Here is a 25,683-nt window from a genome sequence, read left to right as displayed (position 1 = left end):
GTTCAGGGGGTCTAGGATGGAAACTGGCATCAGGAGATTGTCAATGTGTTGGGGGATTGATTTGGGGGAAAGACTCCCCAGCAGCTGAGGGCCCCTCTTCCTGTCCCTGGGGCTGGTGGTCTGGGGGCTCTTCCTCCTTATAGGCCAAGTGAACCATAAGGTCTACCAGCCTGTCACTATAGCCAAATTCATTGTCTTATCAGGAAATGAGTTTGACAAAGTGGACATTGAAGCCAATGCCAGCCCCAGCATCAAAGGTAGAGGAGTGGGTGTCACTGTCAAAATCACAGTAGACAACCTGTTCCTCAGTATAGCCCAGAGTGCCCTTGAGGGGGCCCTCTGATAACTGCTTTACTTACTGCCTTCTTGATGTCATTATATTTGGCAGCTTTCTCCAGGAGTCAGGTCAGATCCAAAACCCACATGTTGTGGGTGGCGACACAAAAGGCCATGCCAGTGAGCTTCCCATTCAGCTCAGGGATGACCATGCCCACAACCTTGGCAGCACCAGTAGAAGCAGGGATAGTGTTCTGGGTGGCAATGATGGCATGGACTGTGGTCATGAGTCCCTCCATGATGCCAAAGTTGTCATGGATAACCTTGGCCACGGGATGTAGAGGGCAAGCATTTAGTGGTACAGGAGGCATTGCTGACAATCTTCATGGAGTTATACTTGTCATGGTTCACACCCATCACAAACATGGAGGCATCCACAGAAGGGGCAGAGATGATGACCCTTTTGGCTCCTCCCTTCAAGTGAGCCCTAGCCTTCTCCATGGCAGTGAAGACACCAGTTAACTCCACAACATATTTAGCACCAGCATCACCCCATTTGATGTTGGTGGGATCTCACTCCTAGAAGATAGAGATGGACTTTCCATCGATAACAAGCTTCCCATTCTCAGTCTTGACTGTGTCTGGCACAAATCTTTTAAAAAATTAGGAACTCGAGACAGGCGTGCTGACTTAAACAAAGCTTGTGAAATCAATATATTTCTTAGTTCCAGTGAGACGCCCCCACACCTGGCTATATCATTATTTTCAAGGCAATCTGAATGGGTTATCTAGGATATGAGAAGCCTCTCTATTCAGTGTGATTAAAAGACTAAATGTCAGAAATTGAGCAGGTCAGTTGGAGGGGGGCAATGTGATGATTTGTGGGCAGTCATAGAAGTTAGGATTCAGTCAGAAAATCAAAGTCACTCTGCATATTACAAATGTGAAGAGTTTTAATCTAGCTGATTAGACTTCTGTCTCTCTGTTATCTTATGGTCCACCAATATGTGTTTAACATTTTATCTGTATTTTGTAACTCGATTAAAATAATTGGTCTGCTGTTTAGTATTTCCTAGCTAGACCTTGACTCAAACAATAATAATGAGAAACAAACTATAAGAATCTATGGTTTCATACTTATCAGATTGGTATCAGTCAATAGTGTTAACCCTATTTAGTTAGCATGGCTGTGGAGAGTCGGCCAAATTTGTACATTGTTGATGGGAATTCAAAATGTCAGAATGCCTACAGAAGGTAATTTGGCAATATCTAGCAGATGTATATATGTAATTACCTTTGACCTAGAAATTATGTTTCTAGGTATTGGTCTCAAAGACAAAATACCAAAAATATGAAATAATACACACAGGGCAGCACATTTTTTACAGAAAATACTTTTTTCTCACTGTAAGACATTTGTCTGGAATATAAATATAACATATGTCTTGTTCAATGATGGGATTATTTTTCATGATGCTTTCATGGCTTTTGCTTGAACTGGAGATGGACCACACTTGTCATTTTCAGGGGTCCACTTTCCTGCTTTGGACAGGATCCACAAACATGTTTTTTAGTATGTGCCATTGAGAAGGTTAAGTGTTATCACCAATGCATATCAGCACATTGAATCTCTAGCCTCAATCAAAAACACTCCAGCTCAATGAGGGCACTGCATGGACAAAGAGAATAAAAAATACTGGGTCACCCAAGTCATCTTGTTCTGGACACTACTAAGCTTCTTACACTTCTCTGCATTACCTAGAACTGCCACTAGATGGTAGCAAAAGAAATATAATGGAAACATGCAAGTCCTTTGTCTACATTCAACTTGCATCATCCTTGAAAAAGAAAAGGGGAATTTCAGGGGAAAAGGGGAAAGGCACACAGGAACAAGTATAAAAGACACATGGTCAAAAACTAGGAGGGGTGAAAATGGCGGGGGGAGGAGGGCTGGGATGGTAGTAAAAGGCAGAAAATTGTATTTGAACAACAATTAAAATTTTAAAAAAAGAAAGAAAAGAAGGGACTTCTGGCCAAGATGGAGGTGTAGGTAGAAACACTGGACCACCTCGCACAACTAAAAGAAGGACAACAACAAATTTAAAAACAAAAGAACTGCCAGAAAAATCGAATTGTATAGAAGTCTGACAACCAAGGAGTTAAAGAAGAAATGTCATGTCCTCTTCCAACCATGTTGTCTGACAAGGTCCGGGCATGGAGGATTCAAGTTCAAGGAATTCGTCTCCCCAGAAGAGAACGTGGCATCCAAAATGGGTTAACAATTGGTTGTTTTATTTTAATTATTTTACTCTTGCTACTGAATATAGGCATTATACTGTACTTACTTATTCCTGTGAAAATCACCCAAGAGGAAGGGGCAGTTCAGGGGAAAACATTACTATTCCCCACAGAACTGCCTGAAAGGATGGAAAAATCCCCATAGATTCCCCTCTCCCTTATACAGGGGTGTACGACAGCCAGGGTAATATAACAGGTTGTTCTGCCAACAGTTGAGGGAATGGAAGAACAGATTAGAAAGACTTTTCCCATGACTGTTCCTTACCCACAGATAAAAAGGGTCTTCCAAGAAGACAAGTAAAAACTATATAGACCCCTACCCACAGCCCAGGGATATGGTCAGGACGGTTGAGATGCATCTGTAAGGCAGAGGCAACTGTGGTTGTATTTCCTGTCTATCTCTCCTTACATGTTTGTCTGGGTGATCAAAAGGTGGTGGGATTGTCAGACACTTGTATTTCAGGTTTATTGATTAGCATAATTCCAATGAAGTTGTACAAAATAATTTCTTGACCAGAGGACAAAGTCCCTGTATGTCTAAAAGTTGTTGGAGTAACAGCCCCTCCTTTACCTTGAATAGGAATTAGACAGGCAAAGAAATAAGAAAAGGTGGTTAGCTATTACAAACTAAACACAAAAAACATTTTAGAAAAGGATATATAGCTAAGTTAGACATCACAAAGGCCTTATAATAACTTTCCTATTACCTCTACTCAATTTAGTGTATCCTTTTGCCCCATGACAAATTCTGAGAAACTTTAATATACAATAAGATATTCAAATTCTGTACATACAGCTACTTCTAATTGATTTATGGCTCCCCTGGTCAAAATAATCTTTGTTTAATATAACTGAATCTTATGGGAACTTTCATACTTTTCCTGGTTAACTTTGTATTGATTTTTTTCTGCTTAACTGATCATGCTGTGCTGCAAATGTTAATCACTACCTAAAATGAAAATATAAAAACCTGCTTGTACTTGCAATAAACGGAACAGAGCTTCACTGTCCTTTGAGGCGTGTTGTCGTCTGTTACCCATCGCTGATGCCTTACCCACCTTTCAGGAATCCCTGGACCCTGCTGCGGCTGGACCGTGACAAAGAAACATTCATCCAGACCAGTAGAAGGGGTGCAGATGGGCAGCTGGAGTGGAGAGGACTCGTGGCGAGTCAGCAGCTGGAGGATCCCTGTGGGCAAGGCAATGGCTGGTGGAGTGGGTGGTCTCACATTTGTGTGCAGATAAATCTGGAGGAACAACTAGGGAGCAAGACAGACCATGCAACCCAGGGTTCCGGTGCAAGGAAATAAAGCCTCAAAACCTTTGACTATAAAAACCTGTCGGGGTTGAGGCAATGCTAGTAACTCTTAACCTCACAGGAGAGCTTGTTGGAGAGATCCACAGGATCCTGGAACATACACAAAACCACCCACCCAGGAATCAGCATAAGAAGGGGCCAATTTGTGCTTATGGGTAGTGAAGGAAGTGACTGAAAGCAGGTAGAGAGCTGAGCAAGCAGCATGGTTCCCTCTTGGACCCCTCCCCCATATACAGTGCCACAACACAGTGACTTGGGTTGCCCCACCCTGGCAAACACCTAAGGCTATGCCCCTTATTATGAAACAGGTGTGCTGAGACCAAAAAAAAAAATGGCCCAAATGAAAGAACAGATCAAAACTCCAGAAAAAATGCAACTAAGTGATGAAAAGATAGCCAGCCTATCAGATGCAGGGTTCAAAACACTGGTAATCAGGATGCTCACAGAAATGTTTGAATGTGGTCACAAAATAGAGGAAAAAGTGAAGGCCATACAAAGTGAAATAAAGGAAAATGTACAGGGAACCAACACTGAAGAGAAGGAAACTGGGACTCAAATCAACAGTTTGAAGCAAAAGGCAGAAATAAACATTCAACCAGAACAGAATGAAGAAACAAGAATTCCAAAAAATGAGGAGAGGCTTAGGAACCTCCAGGACAACTTTAAACATTTCAACATCCAAATTATAGGACTACCAGAGGGAAAGAGGAAGAGCAAGAAATGGAAAACTTATTTGAAAACATAATGGAGAACTTCCCTAATCTAGCAAAGGAAATAGACTTCCAGGAAGTTCAGGAAGCTCAGAGGGTCCCAAAGAAGTTGGTTGGACCCAAGGAAGCACACACCAAGGCACATCATAATTACATTACAAAATTAAAAATAAGGAGAGAATCTTAAAAGCAGCAAGAGATAAGGAGACAGTTACCTACAAAGGAGTACCCATAAGACTATCAGCTGATCTCTCAAAAGAAATCTTACAGGCAAGAAGGGGCTGGAAAGAACTATTCCAAGTCATGAAAGGCAAGGACTTACACCCAAGATTGCTCTATCCAGCAAAGCTATCATTTAGAATAAAAGGGCAGATAAAGTTCTTCCCAGATAAGGTCAAGTTAAAGGACCGTAATCACCAAGACCGTACTATATGAAATGTTAAAGGGACTTACCTAAGAAAAAAAAGAAGATCAAAAATATGAGTAGTAAAATAACAAACTTACAACAACTGAACTTAAAAATCAAAAACTAAGCAAACAGAACAGGAACAGAACCACAGAAATGGAGACCACATGGAGGGTTATAAGCAGGGAGAGGGAGGAAGAGAATTGGGGAAAAAGGTTAGGGAATTAGAAGCATAATTGGTAGATACAAAATAGACAGGGGGAGGTTAAGAATAGAATAGGAAATGTAGAAGCCAAAGAACTTTTATGTACTACCCATGGACATGAACTAAGAAGGTGGGAACTAAGAAGGAGGGATTGTGCATGGTGGGGGTGGAATAAAGGGGGGAAACTGGGACAACTGTAACAGCATAATCAATGAAATATATTTTTTTAAAAAAATAATTACAAATAGGTAGTTACTGAGTAGTCATGGGGATATAAATTACAGTATAGGAGATGGACTAGCCAAAGTGTTTATACACATTACCCATGGATATGAACAATTGTGGGGGGATTGCCTGAGGAAGTGGGAGGGCTGAGTGGAGGGGGGAAAGGGGAAAAATCAGGGCAACTCTAATAGTGTAATCAATAAAATAAAATTAGAAAAATATAGAAATATACAAGCAAAAAAATTTGAGGCCACTGTTTACGGTCAGATGGGATTCAGTAAAATGTCTTTGAGGGTGCAAGCAGAATTTTTTGAAATTGAGCACATTTAGTCAAATTACCTGAATGTTGTTTTTATTTCCATTGTAACTTAGATCTTAAAAACTTACAAGGCACAGGAGGATAAATAAGTCTTTTTCCTGAATGAATAAGAAAAGGCAGGAAATCGTCTAGAATTTTTGCTAAAACAATTGTAGCTATTTTCTCTATTCCCTTTGATTTTGCTATCCTCTATAGCCAATCCCTTGAAAGATTTACCTATACTACCTCCCCTCAGTCCATTCACATCAAGCTTTCATCCACCCCTCTTTTCAGAAACACTCTTTCCAAGAATTCTCCTTGAACATCTGTGTAGAACAGTGTGGGATGGACCATTAAGAGTAAGGCTCAAAGACAGGGCTAGAAGAAGCACTTGTAGAGACTAATCCTAGAGTGTTAGAGTTGTAAAAATGGTTTGCTTCCCATAGTTTGAACTTTTTATCATATTCAATTATTTGGACTTTTTATCATATGCACGAATTATATTTACAATTAATATATATTTAAGGCCATTTATCTTCCTTAAAAAGACAGAGATTGAGAACCACCTGGAAAACAGGAGATGGGATTCCAGAGCAATGGTAGGTATTTTGTCACCTTTGCCTGGTAGATGAGTAGTCCTCCAAAACACTGCATTTCATAAACTTGCCATCTTATCTGGTACTTAGTCCTCTAATCCTTTTCCAGCTGTTTTTATTTTCCTCACTTCCAAATGGCCAAATTATATCCCATAGTCTATGTACAGGAATATCTTTATGTTCAGTGGTTGGCTGCATCTGCCAGGCAAAAAATAACCAAATACTAATTCTGAAGATGAAGAAACTTAACAAAAGAGATGAAGAATGAACTCACAAGCTTAGGAAAAAGAGCTGACTGGGTGGAGGAAAGAATTGGTGATATTAATGATAGAAATCTAGAGATGATCAAGATGGAAGAAGAGGGAGACTTGAGAGTAAATAAAATTCAGAGAACTCCACAAGAACTATTTGACTCCATCAGAAAAAGCAGTGTAAGAATAATGGGCATTCCAGACATAAGGGAAAGGGAAGGAGACAGAGAGCCTATTCAAAGAAATAGTTGGTGAGAATTTACCAAGCCTATAGAAAGAACTGGATCCTCAAATCTAAGAAGCAAATAGAACATCTAATTACCTTAATCCAAAATAGGCCTTCTCCACTAAATATTATTTTAAAATTCAAAAATTAATAATAAAGAAAAAATTCTCAAGGAATACAAGAAAGAAGATAGTAATCTATAAAGGAAATTCCACTAAATTATCATCAGATTTGTAAGCAGAAACCCTACAAGATAGGAGAGAGTAGAATTAAATATTCAAACTATTAAAAGAGGGAAATTACCAGCCAAGAATTATGCATACAGCAAAGTTATCTTTTAGATATTAAGGAGAAATAAAGACTTTTTAGGACATACAAAAGCTGAGGAAATTTACCACCAGAAGACTTTCATTGCAAGAAATACTCAAGGGTATTATTCTATCTGAAACAAAAAGACAGAAGGATACAAAACTATGAGTAAGATGACTAACAAACAGACAGAAGCAAGAAACTGCAACCCTTTTTCAGAATACAGTATTATCTACCTAAGTATAACAAAGTTTAAAGGAAGTAATAACACTTAACAGAGAGAAGAAGAAGGCAATAGATAGCACAATTTGGAAATAAACACACCATATATTGGAATCATTTGGGACAACAAAAACACAAAAGGGAATGAAGTAAAGGTCTGAATGTTCAAGGGGAATAAAGATAAGATGCATTCAGGTGAAAAAGAACTACTGTATATATGAAATTTTTATTTGTATAAACCTAACACACACACAAAAATAAAACTGAGACATATAACTTAAAACAAGAGGAAACAAAGGAAAAATTATACACCACTAAACTAAAACAAGAGACAGAAACATGAGGAAAAAGAAACAATGGAGACACAGAACTACAGGAAAACAAAAGATAAAATGGCCATAGGAAAACCTCATACATTGATAATCACCCTAAATATAAATGGACTGAACTCACCAATAAAAAGGCACAGAGTAGCAGATTAAGTCAAAAAATAAAACTGAACCATATGCTGCCTTCAGGAGACACATCTCAGCTGCAAAGACAAATACAGACCCAAAGTGAAAGGATGGAAACTAATTCTTCAAGCAAATGGCATGCAGACAAAAGTGGGCATAGCTTTACTTATATTTGACAAAATAGATTTCAAGATAAAAATGTAACAAGATACAAAGATGAATATTCAATAATCATAAGGGATGCAACAGCAAGAAGACACAGCATTGATCAATATATATATATATATATATATACCAAGTAGGAAAACACAAAAATATATAAAGCAAACACTAACAAAACTAAAGGAAGAAACTGACAAAAACACAATTCTATTAGGGGACCTAAGTACCCCATTGATTGCTATAGCTAAATAGTCCAAACACAAAATAAATAAGGAAATATCAACCTTAAATGACACAATAGACCAAACAGAAATACTCAATATTTACAGAGTCTTTCACTCCAGAATAACAGCATATACATTCTTCTCTAGTGCATATGAAACATTCTCAAGAATGGATCATATGTTGTAACATAAAACTAGCCTCAACAAATTTAAGAAGATTAAGCATGTTCTTTGCCTACAATGCTTTGAAATTGGAGATTAACTTCAAAAAGAAAGTGGGCAAAACCACAGATAGCTGGAGTAACAACATGTTACTGAAGAACAACTGGGCCAAAGAATAAATAAAAGAAGAAATCAAAAGATTCATAGAGAGCCCTGGCCAGTGTGGCTCAGCCGCTTGGAGCATTGTCTTGTAAGTGAAAGGTTGCGGGTTTGATTCTCCGTCAGGGCACATATCTGGGTTGTGGATTCTATCAGAATGTATAACTTAGAAATGTATAACTTTCCTAAACTGAATCATGAAGAACTAGAAAGTCTAAGTATACAGACTAATTAACAGTAAGAAAATTAAGACATTTATCAAAAATTTCCCCAAAAGTAAAAGTCTAGACAGTTTTCACTAGGACTAGAGAGTTTCACTAGTGAATTCTACCAAACAAAGAATATTTAATGCCAGCCCTTCTCAAACTCTTTCAAAAACTAGAGGAGGCAATGCTTCCTAACTCATTTTATGAGGCCAACAATACCCTGATACCAAAACCAAACAAGAATAACAAAAAATAAATGAATAAGTAAAATTGCAGACCAATCTCTCTGATGATTCAAGATTCAAAAATCCTAAACAAAATACTAGCAAATCAAATGCAACAATACACTGAAAAGATAATACATCATGATCAGGTGGGGTTATTCCAGGGGCACAATAATCGTTCAATATAGGCACATTGATCAATGTGATATATTATGTTAAAATGTAAAGGACAAAAGTTATATAATCATATTAAGAGATTCAGAAAAAGCATTTGACTAGACACAATATCCATTTATAATTAAAGTGCTCAATGAAATGGGTATAGAAGGAAAATACCTGAACATAATAAATGTCATATATGACAAACCCTCTTCTAATACCATACTCATTGCTGAAAAACTGAAAGCCTTTCCTCTAAATCAGAACAAGATAAGGATGCCCATCACTGTTACCACTGATATTCAACAAAGTACTGAAAGTCCTAGCCAGAGCAATCAGGCAAGAGAAAAATATAAATGGCATTTAAACTGGGAACAGAGAAGTAAAATCATTACTTTTTGCAGATGACATGATTCTTTATATAGAAAACCCTAAAATCTACCAAAAACTATTAGAAGCAATAAACAAATACAATAAAGTTGCAGAATGCAAAATCAATGTACAAAAATCCACTGTATTCCTATATACTAATAATTAAATTTCAGAAAAAGAAATAAAAAACACTCCTTTTGCAACTGCAACAAAAGTAGTAAAATACCTATGAATAAACTTAACAAAAGTCCTATACACTGAAAACTGCAAGATATTTTTTAAAAAGATTAAAGAAGACACGAAGAAATAGAAAGATATTCTGTGTTCACGGATTAGAAGAATCAACATAGTTAAAATGGCCATATTACCCAATGCAATATACAGATTAAAGGCAATTCTCATCAAAATCCCAATGGAATTAGGAATAGAAAAAATAGAATAAATTAGAAATAGAAATAGAAAAGAAATAGAAAAATATCAGATTTTTAAAGAAATAGAAAAAATATTATCAGATTTGTATGAAACCACCAAAGAACATGAATAGCAAAATCAATACTGGGAAGAAAAAAGAAGTTGGAGGAACCATACTCCCTGACTTCAAATAATTCTACAAATTGACAATAATCAAATTGACAAATTGACAACGAACCCCGGTTGGTGCGGCTCAGTGAATTAAGTGCCAGCCAGAGAACCAAAGTGTTGCTGGTTCTTTTCCCAGTCAGGGCACATGCCTGGGTTATAGATCAGGTCCCCGATGGGGGAGGAGGGAGGCAGTGGTGTGAGAAGCAACCACACGTTGATGTTTCTCTCTCTCTTTCTCCTTCCCTTCCCCTCTCTTTATAAGTAAATAAATAAAATCTTTTTAAAAATTGACAATAATCAACAGCATAGTCTTGGCAAAAAATAAATAAATAAATAGACACATAGACTAATTGAATAAAATTCAATGCCCAGAAATAAACTCATATATATATATGTAAATAATTTTTAACAAATAAGCCAAAGTCAGGCGATGAAGAAAGGAAAGCCTCTTTAACAAATCATGCTGGGAAAATGAGAAAGACACATGTGAAGAAATGAAACTAGACTGCTCTTTGTCACCATACACAAAAATTAAAATAGATCAAAGACCTAAATATAAGATTTGTAACCACAAGTTACATGGAGCAAAACATAGGAACTAAACTTATGGACCTTGATTTTAGAGAGGATTTTAATAATTTGACCCCCAAGTTGGGAAAGTAAAAGTCAAAATAAGTGGATTGAGCGCGGGCCTGCAAACCACATGATCGCGGTTCGATTCCCAGTCAGGGCACATGCCTAGACTGCAGGCCAGTTCCCAGCAGGGGACTCATGAGAGGCAACCATACATTGATATTTCTCTCCTTCTCTCCTTCCCTTCCTCTCTAAAGGTAAATAAATAAAATATTTTTTTAAAAAGTCAAAATAAATCATTGGGACTATATTATATTAAAAAGCTTCTGCACAGCAAAAGAAGCCTTTGACAAAACAAAAAAGCAACCAACTGAATGGGAAAATATATTTTCAAACAACTCTGGCAAGGGGTTAATATTCAAAATATAAAAATAACTCATACAATTCAACACCAAACAAACAATCCATTTAAAAATGAGCAGAGGGCTTTAACAGACACTTCTCTCAAAAAGGCACACAAATTGCCAACAGATATATAAAAAGATGCTCGATTTCACTAGCTATTAGTAAATGCAAATCACCTCACACCTATTAGAAGGGCTATTACAACAAGAAAATAATAACATTTGGACAAGTGGTGAAACAATTCTAAAAAATCTCTTTCATTGCTGGTAGGAAGGTAAACTCATACAACCACTTTGGAATACAATATACATTTTTAATTATTCTAAGTCCATGCTCAATAACAAAAGGCCACTTCATATTTAGTGCAGGTAACTTATTTTCAGTTTCTCCCTCTTGTCACTTGTGTCATTGCTATCATTCACTTGATTTATCTATACACTAATATATTATTACTTTAAATAAGTAATTATATTTTAGAACATTTAATTCATTTTTAAAATTATTGTTCAAGTACAGTTTTCTGTTTTTTAATCCCATCCCAGCCCACCTCCCCCAGGGTTCCCCACCACCCTCCTATTTCCACCCCCCTTAGTTTTTCTCCATTTGTCCTTTATACTTGTTCCTGTAAACCCTTCCCCTTGTCCCCTGAAATTCCCTCCCCTCTGCTCAATGTCAGCCTGTTCTCTATTTCAGTGTCTTTGGTTATATTTTTGCTTGCTTGTTTGTTTTCTTGTTTAGGTTCTTGTTAAAGGTGAGATCATATGGTATTTGTCTTTCAATGCTTGGCTTATTTCACTCAGCATAATGCTTTCCAGTTCCATCTATGCTGTTGCAAAGGGTAGGAGCTCCTTCTTTCTTTCTGCTGCATAGAATTCCATTGTGTAAATGTACCATAGTTTTTAGATCCATTCATTTACTGATGGACACCTTGGTTGCTTCCAGCCTTTGGCTATTGTGCATTGTGCTGCTATGAACATTGGGGTGCATAGATTCTTTTGGATTGGTGTTTCAGGGTTCTTAGGATATAATCCTAGCAGTGGAATTGCTGGGTCAAAAGGAAGTCCATTTTTAGTTTTCTGAGAAAATTCCATACTGTTTTCCATAGTGGTTGTACCAGTCTCCAATCTCACCAACAGTGTACTAGAGTTCCCTTTCTCCACAACCTCTCTAAAACTTCTTGTTTCTTACTTTGTTTCTGATGGCCATTCTGACCAGTGTAAAGTGGTATCTCATTGTGGTTTTAATTTGAATCTTTCTGATAGCTAGCAATATTCAGCATCTTTTCCTTGAGTGTCTCTGGATCCTCTGTATATCCTCCTTCGAGAAGTGTCTGTTCAAGTCTTTTGTCCACATTTTAATTGGGTTGCCTCTCTTCTTAGAGTGGAGTCATGTAAGTTTTTTGTATATTTTAGAGATTAAACCCTTGTCTGAGGTACCATTGGCAAATATGTTTTCCCATATGATTAATTCTCTTTTTATTTTAATATTTTCTTTAGCCATGCAGAAACTTTTTATTTTGATGAGATCCCATTTGTTTCTTCTTTCCTTTATGTCCTTTGCTCTAGGGAACATATCAGTGAAAATGTTGCTGCATGAAATATCTGAGATTTTCCTGCCAATGTTCTCCTCTAGGACTTTAATGGTGTCACAGCTTATATTTAAGTCTTCTATGCACCTTGAATTTATTTTTGTGTATGGTGTAAGTTGGTGCTCGAGATTCTTTTTTTTTTTGCATGTAGCTGTCAAGCTCTCCCAATGCCACTTGTTGAAGAGACTATTTTTACTCCATTTTATGTAGCTGCCCCTATGTCAAATATCAATTGACCATAGAGACTTGGATTTATTTCTGGGCTCTCTATACTGTTCCACTAGTCCATGTACCTGTTTTTATGCCAGTACCAGGCTGTTTTGATTACAGTGGCCTTGTAATACAGTTTGGTATCAGGTATTGTGATCCTTCCTACTTTGCTCTTCTTTCTCAAAATTGCAGCTGCTATTTGGGATCATTTATGGTTCCATATAAATTTTTGAAGTGTTTGTTCTATGTCTGTAAAATATGCCATTGGTACTTTAATAAATATTGCATTGAATCTATAAATTGCTTTGGGTAGCATGGATGTTTTGATGATGTTAATTCTTTCAATCCATGAACATGGTATGTTTCCATTTGTTTGTGTCTTCCTTGATTTCTTTCTTCAGTGTTCTGTAGTTTTCTGCATACAGGTCTTTTATCTCCTTGGTTAGGTTTATTCCTAGGTATTTTATTTTTCTTTTTGATGTATTGAATGGGATTTTTTTTAAATTTCAGCTTCTGCTGTTTCATTGTTGGTATACAAAAACACCTTTGATTTCTGGATATTGACTTTGTATCCTGCTGTTTTGCCAAATTCATTTATTAGGTTGAGCAGTTTTTTGGTGGAGTCTATAAGGTTTTATATGTACACTATCATGTCATCTGCAAACAATGAGAGTTTGTTTCCTCCTTTCCAATTTGGATGCCTTTTGTTTCCTTTTCTTGCCTGATTACTGTGGCAAGGACTTCCAATACTATACGGAATAGTAGTGGTGAAAGTGGACAACTTTGTCTCGTTCCTGATGTTAGAGAAAAAGATTTTAGTTTTTGCCCATTGAGCATGATGTCGGCTGTAGGTCTCTCGCATATGGCCTTTATCATGTTGAGTAATGTTCCATCTATTCCCACGTTGGTGAGTGTTTTTATCATAAATGGGTACTGCACCTTATCAAATGTTTTTTCCCCATGAATTGATATGATCTTGTGTTTTTTGTCTTTTCTTTCATTTATGTGGTGTATTACATTTACTGACTTGTGAATGTTGAACCATCCTTGCCTCCCTGGCATGAATTTCACGTGGTCATGGTGTATAATCTTTTTAATGTATTTTTGGATGCAGTTTGCCAATATTTTGTTGAGGAATTTTAGCATCTATGTTCATCAGCAATATTGGCCAAAAGTTTTCTTTCTTTGTTGTGTCTTTACCTGGTTTGGGGATTAGAATGATGTTGGCTTCATAAAAAGAGTTTTGGCCCTGGCTGGTGTAGCTCAGTGGATTGAGTGCAGGCCTGTGAACCAAAGGATTGTGGTTCCATTCCCAGTCAGGACACATGCCTGGGTTGCGGGGAAGTTCCTAGCAGGGGGCACATGAGAGGCAACCATACATTGATATTTCTCACCCTCTCTCCTTCCCTTACCCACTTAAAGATAAATAAATAAAATATTTTTTAAAAAAACTTTGGACATCTTCCATCGTTTTGAATTCTTTCAAATAGTCTGTGAAAGATAGGAGTTATATCTTCCTTAAATGTTTTTTAGAATTCTCCTGTGAAACCATCTGGTCCAGGGCTTTTATGTGTTGGGAATTTTTTGATTAGTGCTTCAATTTCTTCTGCTGTTATTGGTCTGTTCAAGCTTTTTGCTTGTTCTTCATTGAGTTCTGGAAGATTATATTTTTGTAGAAATTTGTCCATTTCACCTAGGTTTTCAAATTTCATGGCATACAATTCTTCATAGTAATTTCTCACAATCCTTTGTATTTCTGTGGTGTCAGTTATAATCTCTCCTCTTTCATTTCTGATTGTGTTTATTTGGGTCCTCTCTCTTCTTTTCTTGGTGAGCCTGCTTAAATGCTTGTGGATTTTGTTTATCTTTTCAAAAAAACAGCTCCTTTGGAGCTGGTTTGGAGTCATTGATCCTTAGAATTGTGCTTTTCATCTCTATATCATTTAATTCTGCTCTGTTCTTGGTTATGTCCTTCCTTCTACTAGCTCTGAGTGGTCTTTGTTGTTGTTCCTCAAGTTCTTGTAGGTGTAGGGTTAGGTTGTTTGTTTGAAATGTTTCTATCTTTTTTAGGCAGGCCTGTATTGCTATGAACTTCTCTTTCAGGACTGCCTTCACTGTGTCCCATGAATTTTGAGTTGTCATGAGTTCATTTTCATTTGTTCCCAGAAACTTTTTGATTTATTCTCTAATTTCATACTTGACCCATTCATTGTTTAATAGCATGCTATTCAATCTCCATCATTTTGAGTGTTTGGGGTCTTTTCCCTTGGGGCTGGTTTCCAGTTTCAGTCCCTTGTGGTCAGAGAAAATGGTCGGGATGATTTCAATTTTCTTAAATTTTCTGAGGATTGTTTTGTGTCCTATCATGTGGTCTGTCTTTGAAAGTGTTCCATGTGCATCTGAAAAGAATGTGCATTTATATATCAATTAAGTCTATTTCATCTAGGGCTTTGTTCAATGCCACAATATCTTTGTTGATATTTTGTTTGGAAAATCTGTCTGTTTTTGACAGTAGGATGTTAAAATCCCCTACTATAATTGTGTTGCTGTCAATATCTTTCTTGAAGTCCTCTAAGATTTTCTTGATATATTTGGGTGCTCCTATGATGGGTGCATATATATTTACAATGTTTATGTCTTCTTGGTGGATTCTTCCCTTGAGTATTATGAAGTGACCTTCTGGGTTTCTTTTTATGGTCCTTTTTTTGAAGACTATTTAGTGTGATATGAGTATTGCTAGCCCAGCTTTTTTTTTTTTTCCTGGCTCTTTGCTTGGAAAATTTGTTTCCAGTCCTTCACTTTTAGTCTGTGTAGGTCTCTTGTTCTGAGGTGAGTCTCTTGTAGGCAGCATATGTGTGGGTCATGCTTTCTTACCCATTCAGGTATGCTATGTCTTTTGACTGGAGCATTTAATCCATTTACATTTAAGGTTATTATTGATAGGTACTTATTCATTGTCATTTTTGTACCTCTGTTTCTCTTTGTCTCTCTCTTTTCCTTCATTTCCTTAAAGCAGTCCTTTTAGTGTTTCTTGCAGAGCTGGTTTGGTGAAGGTGTATTCTTTTAGACTTCTTTTGTCTTGGAAGCTCTTTATTTGGCCTTCTATCTTGATTGAGAGCCTTTCTGGGCAGAGTAGCCTTGGTTGTAGGCCTCTGGTTCTCATTACTTGGAATAATTTGTTGCCGTACTCTTCTTGCTTGGAGCATTTCCATGGAGAAGTCAGCAGCTAACCTTATTGGGGCTCCCTTGTATGTTACCTTCTTTTTCTCCCTTGCTGCCTTTAAGATTCTCTCTTTATCTTGGAATTTTGCCATTTTAATGATGATATGTCTTGAAGTGGGCCTCTTTGGGTTCCTCTGATTAGGACTGTCTGTGTTTCCTGGATTTGTGTGACTTTTTCTCTCATCAATTTAGGGAAGTTTTCCATCATTACTTTTTCAAATAGATTTTCTGTCCCTTGCTCTTCTTCTTCTTTTTCTGTTATCCCTATTACTCTGATATTATTACATTCCATATTGTCTTGCATTTCTCTTAATCCCTCTTTATTCTTCCTGAGCTTCTTTTCCTTTTCTTGTTCTTTCTGGGAGTGTTTTTCTGCTTTGTCCTCCAACTTGCTGATCAAATCTCCTGCTTCTTCCATCCTGCTTTTGATTCCTTCCACTGTCTTCTTCAGTTCAGAAATTGTATTCTTCATTTCCTCTTGTCCCTTGCTGATAGTTTCTATTTATTTTTTCATGTTGATATAGTTTTCAGTGAGCTCACTGTAATTCCCCTGTAGTTTCTGGTAGCTCATTGTGAGCTCTTTGAACTTCCTGATAACCAGTGCTTTGAATTCAGTATCTAGTAGCTGACTTGCCTCTGTTTCATGTAGCATTCTTTCTGAGGCTTTCTTCTTTCCTTTCATTGGAGGATTCTTTGTCTTCCCATGGTTTGTGAGACTCTTATTGTTAGCTTCAGCTTCTTAAATTGATTTGTTCTGGCTTCCTGGGTTTATGGTATGAACTTCTCTAATATAATACATGTGAGATGCAGTGATGTTGTCTCCTTGATCTCCCCAGCTCACTGGTCTTGGGCTGTCCTTTACATTGGCTCTGAGTTTGTCTTTGGGTTTTGTTTGTTTGGGGGTCTTTCTTTTGTTTGTCCTTCCCGCCAGCTGGTGAAATGATGGTCCCTCTGTCCACCACCCATTTTAATTTGTTGTGCTCATGAGGGCAGTTTGTGTTGAAGCTAGTTCTTCTGTGTGTACAGGGTTTTGAGGATTCTCTTTTGCTCTTGTTCAGTTGTTTGTACTGCATAGTTTATCCACTGTTTAGTTGTATTTCCAGATAGGTCTTAGATTGAGGTTTTTGTGTTTTCTACTCTCTCCTTCATCTTCCTCTGTTGTTATCTGTTGGTGGTTCCTTTGTTGTTGGGTTTCCTCTTCCAGTGGGTATCCTGGTGTTCACCACTTCCACCTACTCTTTTTTTATTTGTGATCAGTTGGAGGGGAAGGCAAAATGGTTTATGACAGCAGGAGAGTATTCTATGGTATTTACAGTCGAAGCCAGTAGAGAAGAGATAGGAGATCCTTTGGGTATGTATAGTGATAACTATAATCTTCAACCCAACTAGACACTTTTTAGAAAGGATGGAAAGAAGATAAGGCTCTTATTGGGGAAGGAAAGCTTGTGAGTTGGATCTAGAAAGCAGTGAGGTTGAGGGAGGCCAGATTCTAAGGTAAGGTGAATAAAGGATGGTAAATAGGTGTAGTGTGAGAGAGAATAGAGTTAACCACTATAGTATTAGAGTTCAGGAAATAATGAAGTGGGTTAAGATCTGGGAGTGGTGTTGTGTAGCATTTACAATAGTATGGGATAGCTATTATTTACAATAATACTAGAGCAACAATCATATGACAGAATCTATGAGATACCAAGAATAGGGAGTATTGGACCTTCAATAGTGTGTTGATAGAGGACATGTGAAGTAAAGGACAATAAATTAGCAACAGACTATGAATGAGGGGACAGGAGAAACCTGTCAAGTAATACAATATATACAGTCAAGGCAAAGAAGTCTATACAGAAAGAGGAGGAATACAAAGATACTACTAAAATAAAAGATATAAGAATAATGAAAAAATACAAAAATGCAGTAACTTGTAGTTTCTCTGCTATAGCAAAGTGAAATTTGTCTCTCTGTCTCTACTGTTGAGATGCCCCTTCCTTGGGCCCAACTCTGGTCTTTTCACAGTTCCAAGCTTTTTGTCTCACTTGTGAGGGAAAGAAAAAAACAAAAGAAAAAAAGGTAGTAGCAGGGAGGAAAAAGTGATAAATTTGGAAAGAAAGGAAGAAGGAATAAAGGAAGAAAGAAGGAAAGAGAGGAGAAAAGTAGTGAAAGATAAAACAATAATAAAGTTTAAAAAATAAAAGATTACTTAAAGAAACAAATAAAACACCTTGTGTTGGTTTCCAGATGGCCAAACTGCTTTTTCTGGTCTCACTGGCTGCAGCAGGCTGAGGAGTGACTGGTGTGGCTTTTCTCCCTTTTTGGTGTACTCAGCCAGTCTCAGGAGCACTCTCCCAAGATCCAGACTGGTGACTCTCCCCAGCGCCCCACTGAGGGAATCTGGGTCCTATTTTAGAGCACTTTTTCCCTGCTAGAGTCACCACCAGTGGCTGAGGTGTGGGTGCACATGCCTGACCAGGCTTCCCTATTCCCATAGGCTTGGTCGTGAACCTTTCCCAGTGCTACGGAGGAACACAAGGGCGACTCTCAATTCTCCCAAGCTAGCAACCACAGACTCCATGGGTGATCGAGGCCTCCTTGTTTACTTCCTTGTGCCCATTCCTCTCTCTGACACTGTAACAAGCAAACCGGTCCCTCCTGGTATTTTTCAAACTGCTCTCAGCTGGGTAGGGAGGGAGCTGATAACCCAGCTCTTTCCCAAGGACCTTGCTGCCAGCCCTGGGCTCCCAAAGAGTCTGTGGCAGACCCCGCCTGGGCCCCTGGTGCCCAGCCTGGTGGAGGTGGCAGCTGTGGCCTGCGGCCTCTGTGCTGGTCCCTCGGACCTTATTGACCTGCAGCCAGCTCCTCACCATTTGGTCTTTCAGTGTCCACTATAATATCTGGACTCCTATTTTCCAATATGCTGGGGCACTGTTGGCTATTTGCTGTATTCCTCCAAAGATCAGCCAGGTTTTTCTCCCATGTGTGGGGGGAAGCGGAATCCTCTTTGTCCTACTCTGCTGCCATCTTTCTCATCTCTCAAAAGTGTACTTTTTCATTCATTTTATAAATCACACCTCCCTTCTTCTCCATACCTTCTTTGGGTTAAGATCTAGGGCCCTGCAGTTAGACTGCCAAGATTCCAATCCCAACTTTACCACTTACTAGCTCTGTGGCCTTGGAATATTACTTGGTCCTTATTTACCTCAGTTTTCCCATTTGTAAAATGAGGGTGTGAATAGTTCCTGCCCAATTAAGATACTCAGTATAGTGCCTGGCAGCATAACACCCTAATATGCATAATTAACATTTTCTGGTATTGGGTTTTCATCATACTGGAACACTTTCTTAGTTAAGTTTTTTTTTTCCACTTTTGGGTCACTTTCTTGGATACTGATTGCAGTCCTCACATAGTTAGGACATTTTAACACATACACACAAACAGATATATCCACACATTTTCATTCAGAAGATGTTTGAACTTGGACTTTCTTCTCTGTAAAATTTAGTAATGATATTTACTTCCTGGGGCTGTTGTAAGAATAAATTAACTAAAGTGTGTAAAATTTATTAGCACAGAGTACCTAAAAATTATTAGCTCCCTTTCTCCCTAGTTCTGTGTTACCACAAATCCTTGTTGTGAATATCACACATGTGAAAGTGAACAAAACTAGAAAAACCTCACAATGCTTAAGTTCCAGTGGGATATACAGACAATAAACAAGGACACAGCCATAGACAATAAACAAGGACAGACATAAGACAATGTCAAGTAGTGGTAAGTGGCTTGAAAAAAGTTTGTATGGTGTGAAGGGAGAGAGAATAACCAGTGGCCCTTATGGACAGGGCTCAGGGCAAGTTTCTTTGAGGAAAGATAATGCTGCTCAGACCCCTTGGTGTGAATTACTTCTCTTGTGTTTGTTCTGTCAGGGCTGGTGGAGATAATCTTTTGTGATTATCTAATCTTGGGATAAAACATGTCAGCCAGAGTATGAGAATTGTTCTCCCACTTGAAAAAAAAAACACTAGTAACATGTAACAAGTCTACTTGAATCTCGTCCTTTATAAATTGAGAAGTATGTTTGTGTTTAGTCAAGAAGTACAAAAGGGAAAAATGTTCATTACCCTCATCTTCCTAAATAAAATAGAGTTCTTAAATTGAGCCCCAGATAGTAAACCTATCTAGATTTCAACAGCATAAACCAAGGTAAGGTAGTGTGGGCTGCCTCACTCCACTCTTATGTTATATAGCCTTGGGAGAGGAGAGAGATCATCCTGAAAGCACAAAGATGGAGAAGAAGGGAACAAGACCCTCATCCAAAGCTATCTGAGCTGGTATCACAGACTGAAGAAGCTGTAAGAGCCTTTCACCTCTATCCTTTCAGCAGGATAGGTACAAAGATACGGGAACTTCTTAAGCCTTAGTCTTTATCTTCTTGTTCTTCCTGGAATAGAGGAAATGGTAATTAAACAAGCAATAGGCTGGGCAGAGCTGACAACAACCACCTTGAGGGGAAGTCAGTCAAAACTATGAGGTTTTCTATCCTAGGTCAGGGTGGGGTGATATGGTTCTAGACAATTTATTTGTTTTTCTTTTTTTCTCTAAATCCCCGGTGAATATTTCATTTTAATACTCAGTAGTAGACAGTGTCTAATTCAGTTTAACTATGCATGAGAAACTGAAAACAACTTTAAATGTTTGAAATGGACCAAAAAAAGGTGTGGTCCTTCAAAACCAGAGGAAAATGATTAATCAGACAGACTTATCCCTAGTCACTTCCTTGGCCAGCCAGGGCACCAGGGCCATGTTGTCCTGCTGGAGGGTCACACTTGTGTGCTGCAGTTACGAGTGCACTGGCTGCAGTGTTTCCTGTGGACATGCCGCAAGTTCCACTCCATGAACCAGGGGATCATGCAACCAGCTGCAGAGGAAGTTAGAACTGCTCTCTTAAGCTTAAGCTCATGCTGCCTATCTGCCTTGCCAATCACAAAAACCACACTTTCTTAGCAAGTTGCAGGCTTTTCAGTAACTCAGCCTACCTAGAATCTATTTACAGCTTCTCTGTACCTGGCATCATGCTGAGCATCAAGAGACAAATAAGATCCAATACCATTCTCAAATACTTCAGAATATATTAGGAGAGATGGAGACAGAAGCAAATACTGATGGGACAGAATGGTAATGTTTTAAAATATGGGCATGAAAAGAAGTTGTGGGAGGTCAGAAGAGGTACAACTGATTCTGCCTGAGGAATTCAAGGCTTTATGGAAGAAGCAACATTTGTGCAGGTTCTTGGAGGAGGAGATCAGGAGACAGAGAAACAGGACAAGGAGGATCAAGGGGAAGAAATATGTCAAGATTTCATGGGTATTAAAAAAGGTAGTGTTCAGGAAAGAACACAGCAATTGAAGCATGGCATTTTGGACCCTAAGAAAGGAAATACCTACCAAGAATAATTCCTAGTGGCTAACTGGGCTAAAATTTTTAAAAAGAGCCTAATGACCATGTCTACATAGGGGCATCTTACACAAACTGCACTTCAGGGAAAAGCCTGCACTGAACTTCCTGCCTCCTACATTGAACTGCCTGCCTGCACTGTATTCCTGCTGCCTGAGCTAGGCCTTATAATTGTTCTTAAATTGAGCCCCAGATGGTAAACCTACCTGGGTTTAGAACAACATAAACCAAGTTCCTGAAATTATATTTTAACCAATAAGACCAAGGCTCTCCCTGTACAGTTGGAAGTGCACAGATATGTCCTCATCAGTGTCTTCCAATCAGAGCAGCTCCATTCTGATCAATTAAACTGCAAAGATTTGGTGTCTTTATTTGCATTAGAATGGATCAATCAGAGACCAGAGGTGAGGACTTTTGTCTATATAAGTTAGCTTCCCTCTGTCTCAAGAAGTATGCTTTCCCTTTCCACCAAATACTGAACACTGCATTTTCCCAGCTGGAGCTCAAACATGAACACATCTCAGATGTCTTACCAGACCTGAGGAGAGCTGTCTAGCTCCAGGGCTACCTCACAGACTTGCTGCCTCTTATTTAAGCTTGACTATGCTACAGTACCCAATTATTCAGTCAAACACTAAATAGTTGCTGCTGTGAAAATATTTTGTAGGTGTGTTGATTATTTACCATCGGTTGACTTTATGATACAGGTATTATCCTGGATTGTCTAGATGAGCTTGACCCTGTCAATTCAAAAGCTTTAAAAAAGGAACTGAGTTCTTCCTGAAGAAAAAGAAATATTTCTCTTGTAAACAGCAGCATCAGCCCTTGCGGAGAGTTTCCACCCTGCCCTTCCTGATAGCCTGATCTACAAATTTCAGACTTGCTTACCCAGCTTCCACAATCACATAACCCAACAAATACCATAAATCTCTTCGTATGTGCATAATCCTTCTGGTTCTGTTTCTTTGATTGAACCCTGACTGATATACATGGGAAAAAGGAAGGATTGAATGGATGAAAGTGGGATGGGCAAAACTGTGAATGGACAAAGTTAGTAATTCATCATAAAGGCAAATGATCCTTGAAAAGTGTTTCTATCAAGAAGATCAAAAACTCCTTGGCTGGTGTAGCTCAGTGGATTGAGCTCGGGCCTGTGAACCAAAGGATCATGGTTCGATTCCCAGTCAGGGCACATGCCTGGGTTGCAGGCCAGTTCCCAGCAGGGGACCCACGAGAGGCAACCATACATTGATATTTCTCTCCCTTTCTCCTTCCCTTCCCCTGTAAAAGATATATAAATAAAATATTTTTTAAAAATTCTGCTTAAAAAAGATTAAAAACTATAAACAGTAAAATGACAATAAACTCATAAGTGTCAATAACTGAACCTAAAAAAATCCATAAAACTAAGGAAACAACTAAAACAGGAACAGAACCAGAGGAATGGAGATTACATCAAGGGTTTTCAGTGTGCAGGGCAGGGGCGGGGTAGAGAATGGGAGGAGAAAAGTACAAGAATAAGAAGGATAATTGGTAGGTACAAAAATAGACAGGGGGACATTATGAATAGTATAGGAAATGTAGAAGCCAAAGAACTTATATGTACAACCCATGAACATGAACCAAGGGAGGGGGTAATGCTGGAGGGCTGAGGTGTGAAGGGCAGAGCAAGGTAAAAGGGGGAAAATTGGGACAACTTTAATAGCGTAATCAATAGAATATACTTTTTAAAAAGTGTTTCCATCAGCAAGGGAATGGAAATAGAGTAAAATGAGGGGATAAAACAAGAGAAAGGCCAATCTTCACATCAAGCCCCACCATTCATTCACTGTATCTTCAACCCAAATATCTCCGATTTTATCTGTTCCTTGTAGCATTTCATTTGAAAATAAAAACTGACACATCAAAATTACAGCTAAACTACAGAACAACCATAAATTCATAAGTGTCTGAAATCTAGCTGAATGGAAGCCACATCAAGACTGGTAGGAAGGATGAAGATGTGGCACAAGCTGGTGCCACACCCAAGTGTGGCAGATCAAAATAGAGATTGATCTCAGTTGCAAAGGTCCCCCCCGCCGAGGAACAAGGGGTCCCAGCCCCACATCAGGTCTCACATCCCAGAGTTCCAATGCCAGGAAGAGAAGTCCCCACAACTTCTGGCTGTAAAAAACAGTGGGGATTATGGCTGACTGAGACACAAAGCTTCTAGAGTCCCAGGAAGTTTCTCCTGAAGAGCCCACACATGTGGGCTCCTCTAAACCTACTAAACCTACTAAAACTCCCTCTGAGCTCCAGCACTGGGGCAACAGCCTGAAAGGAATCAGGAGTATACAGAGAATAATTGAAATGTATGGCTTCAGGATGAGAGCTAGAGGGGAGATTTCTAGCTGACAAAAGTATAGGGAGAAGCCACTGTTCCTCCTCTGAGCTCTTCCACAACAGAGCCAACAGGACAGGTGCCTTATCTGAATCTCTATCAACCTAGCTCATAATGTTCACCCCACCCTGATGACTCCCCGAGTCCCCATCCCACCCAACTTGCAGGCCCACTGAAACTATTTCCAGTGGTTTTTTCTTTTCTTTTCTTTTTTAAAGATTTTGTTTATTTTTAGAGAGAGGAGAAGAGAGGGAGAAAGGGAAAGAAATATCAGTGTATGACTGCCTCTCATGTGCCCCTAATGGGGACCTGGGCCACAACCCAGGCATGTGCCCTGACTGGGAATCAAACTGGTGACACTTTGGTTCACAGGCTGGCACTCAACCTACTGAGCCAGACCAGCCAGGGCTCCAGTGGCTCTTTCATACAAATGGCCTGTCTTGGCTCATGCTTCAGACTTTCTTAAAACCTCTCAGACAAATAGCATCTGTCATGAGCATGCCCTGTACTTCATGCTCAGTGGCCCTAGGCCCAGCAAGAGCAGCAGCCGGCCTTGGTCTAAAGATTAGACTCACCTGGGCATCTCCAAGCCTAGCACAAGTAGCAGCCATCTGCAGATCACTTTGTAGCTCAGGCCAGATGGTCCTGGGTAAGACACAAGCAGTGGCTGACTTTGACCTTCACCTTGTGGGAGGTCCCAGAGCCACCACACCCATTGGACAGATTCAGACTATTGAGGCACCATCCAACCACTTCCACAAGTGACACAGTCTTGGAGCAGATTAAGAAGGCTCCAGAGCCCAAATTAGAGGAACATATGGAAGCTAAACTAATTGAAATGAATGGAAATACACAGGAAACCAATAGTAGTGGAAAGAAAACTGGGACTGAAATCAAAGGAGTGGACCAGAAAGAGGAAAAAAATGACCAAACAGAAAAGGATGAAGAAACAAGAATTCAAAAAAATGAGGAGAGGTTTAAGAACCTCCAGGACATCTTTAAACGCTCCAACATCTAAATTATAGGTGTACCAGAAGGGGAAGAGGAAAAGCCATGAGTGGAACACTTATTTGAACAAATAATTAAGGAGAACTTCCCCATTCTGGCAAAGGAAATAGACTTCCAGGAAGTCCAGGAAGCTCAGAGAGTCCCCAAGAAGTTGGACCCAAGAAGAAACACACCAAGGCACATCATAATTACATTAGCCAAGATTAAAATGAAGGAGAGAATCCTAGAAGCAGCAAGAGATAAGGGGACAGTCACCTACAAAGGAGTTCCCATCAGACTGTCAGCTGATTTCTCAAAAGACACCTTACAGGCAAGAAAGGGCTGGAAAGACGTATTCCAAGTCATGAAATCCAAAGACCTACAACCGAGATTGCTCTATCCAGCAAAACTTTCATTTAGAATGGAAGGACAAATAAAGTGCTTCCCAGATAAGGTCAAATTCAAGGAGTTCATCATCACTCAGCCCTTATTATATGAAATGTTAGAGGGACTTATTGAAGAAAAAGAAGTTAAAGAAACATGAACAGTGAAAGGACAACAAACTCACAGTTATTAACAACCACACCTAAAACATAAGCAAACTAAGATAGCTAGATCAGGAGCAGAACCATAGAAATGAAGATCATATGGAGGGTTAGCAAAGGGGAGTGGGAGAAGAAGGGGGAGAAAGTATAGAAAAGAAGTAGCATAGATGGTAGGTAGTAAATAGATAGGGGGAGGGCAAGAATAGTATGGGAAATATAGAATCTAAAGAACTTGAGACACGTGTTCATGAACTAAACAGGGGGGAATAGTGGGGGAGGGGTGTGC

At 38.8% G+C, this 25,683-nt stretch overlaps 1 pseudogene; it reads right to left on the bottom strand.

The window, feature by feature from the left end:
* Window positions 1-199: 199 nt before the first annotated feature.
* LOC119035942 (glyceraldehyde-3-phosphate dehydrogenase-like) lies at window positions 200-24,448 on the bottom strand (annotated as a pseudogene).
* Between the last annotated feature and the right edge of the window lie 1,235 nt (window positions 24,449-25,683).

This window comes from Artibeus jamaicensis, unplaced genomic scaffold (genome assembly GCF_021234435.1).
Source record: "Artibeus jamaicensis isolate MK-2021 breed Jamaican fruit bat unplaced genomic scaffold, CSHL_Jam_final contig_468, whole genome shotgun sequence".
NCBI lineage: Eukaryota > Metazoa > Chordata > Mammalia > Chiroptera > Phyllostomidae > Artibeus > Artibeus jamaicensis.
This window is presented reverse-complemented; position numbering and strand designations above follow the sequence as displayed.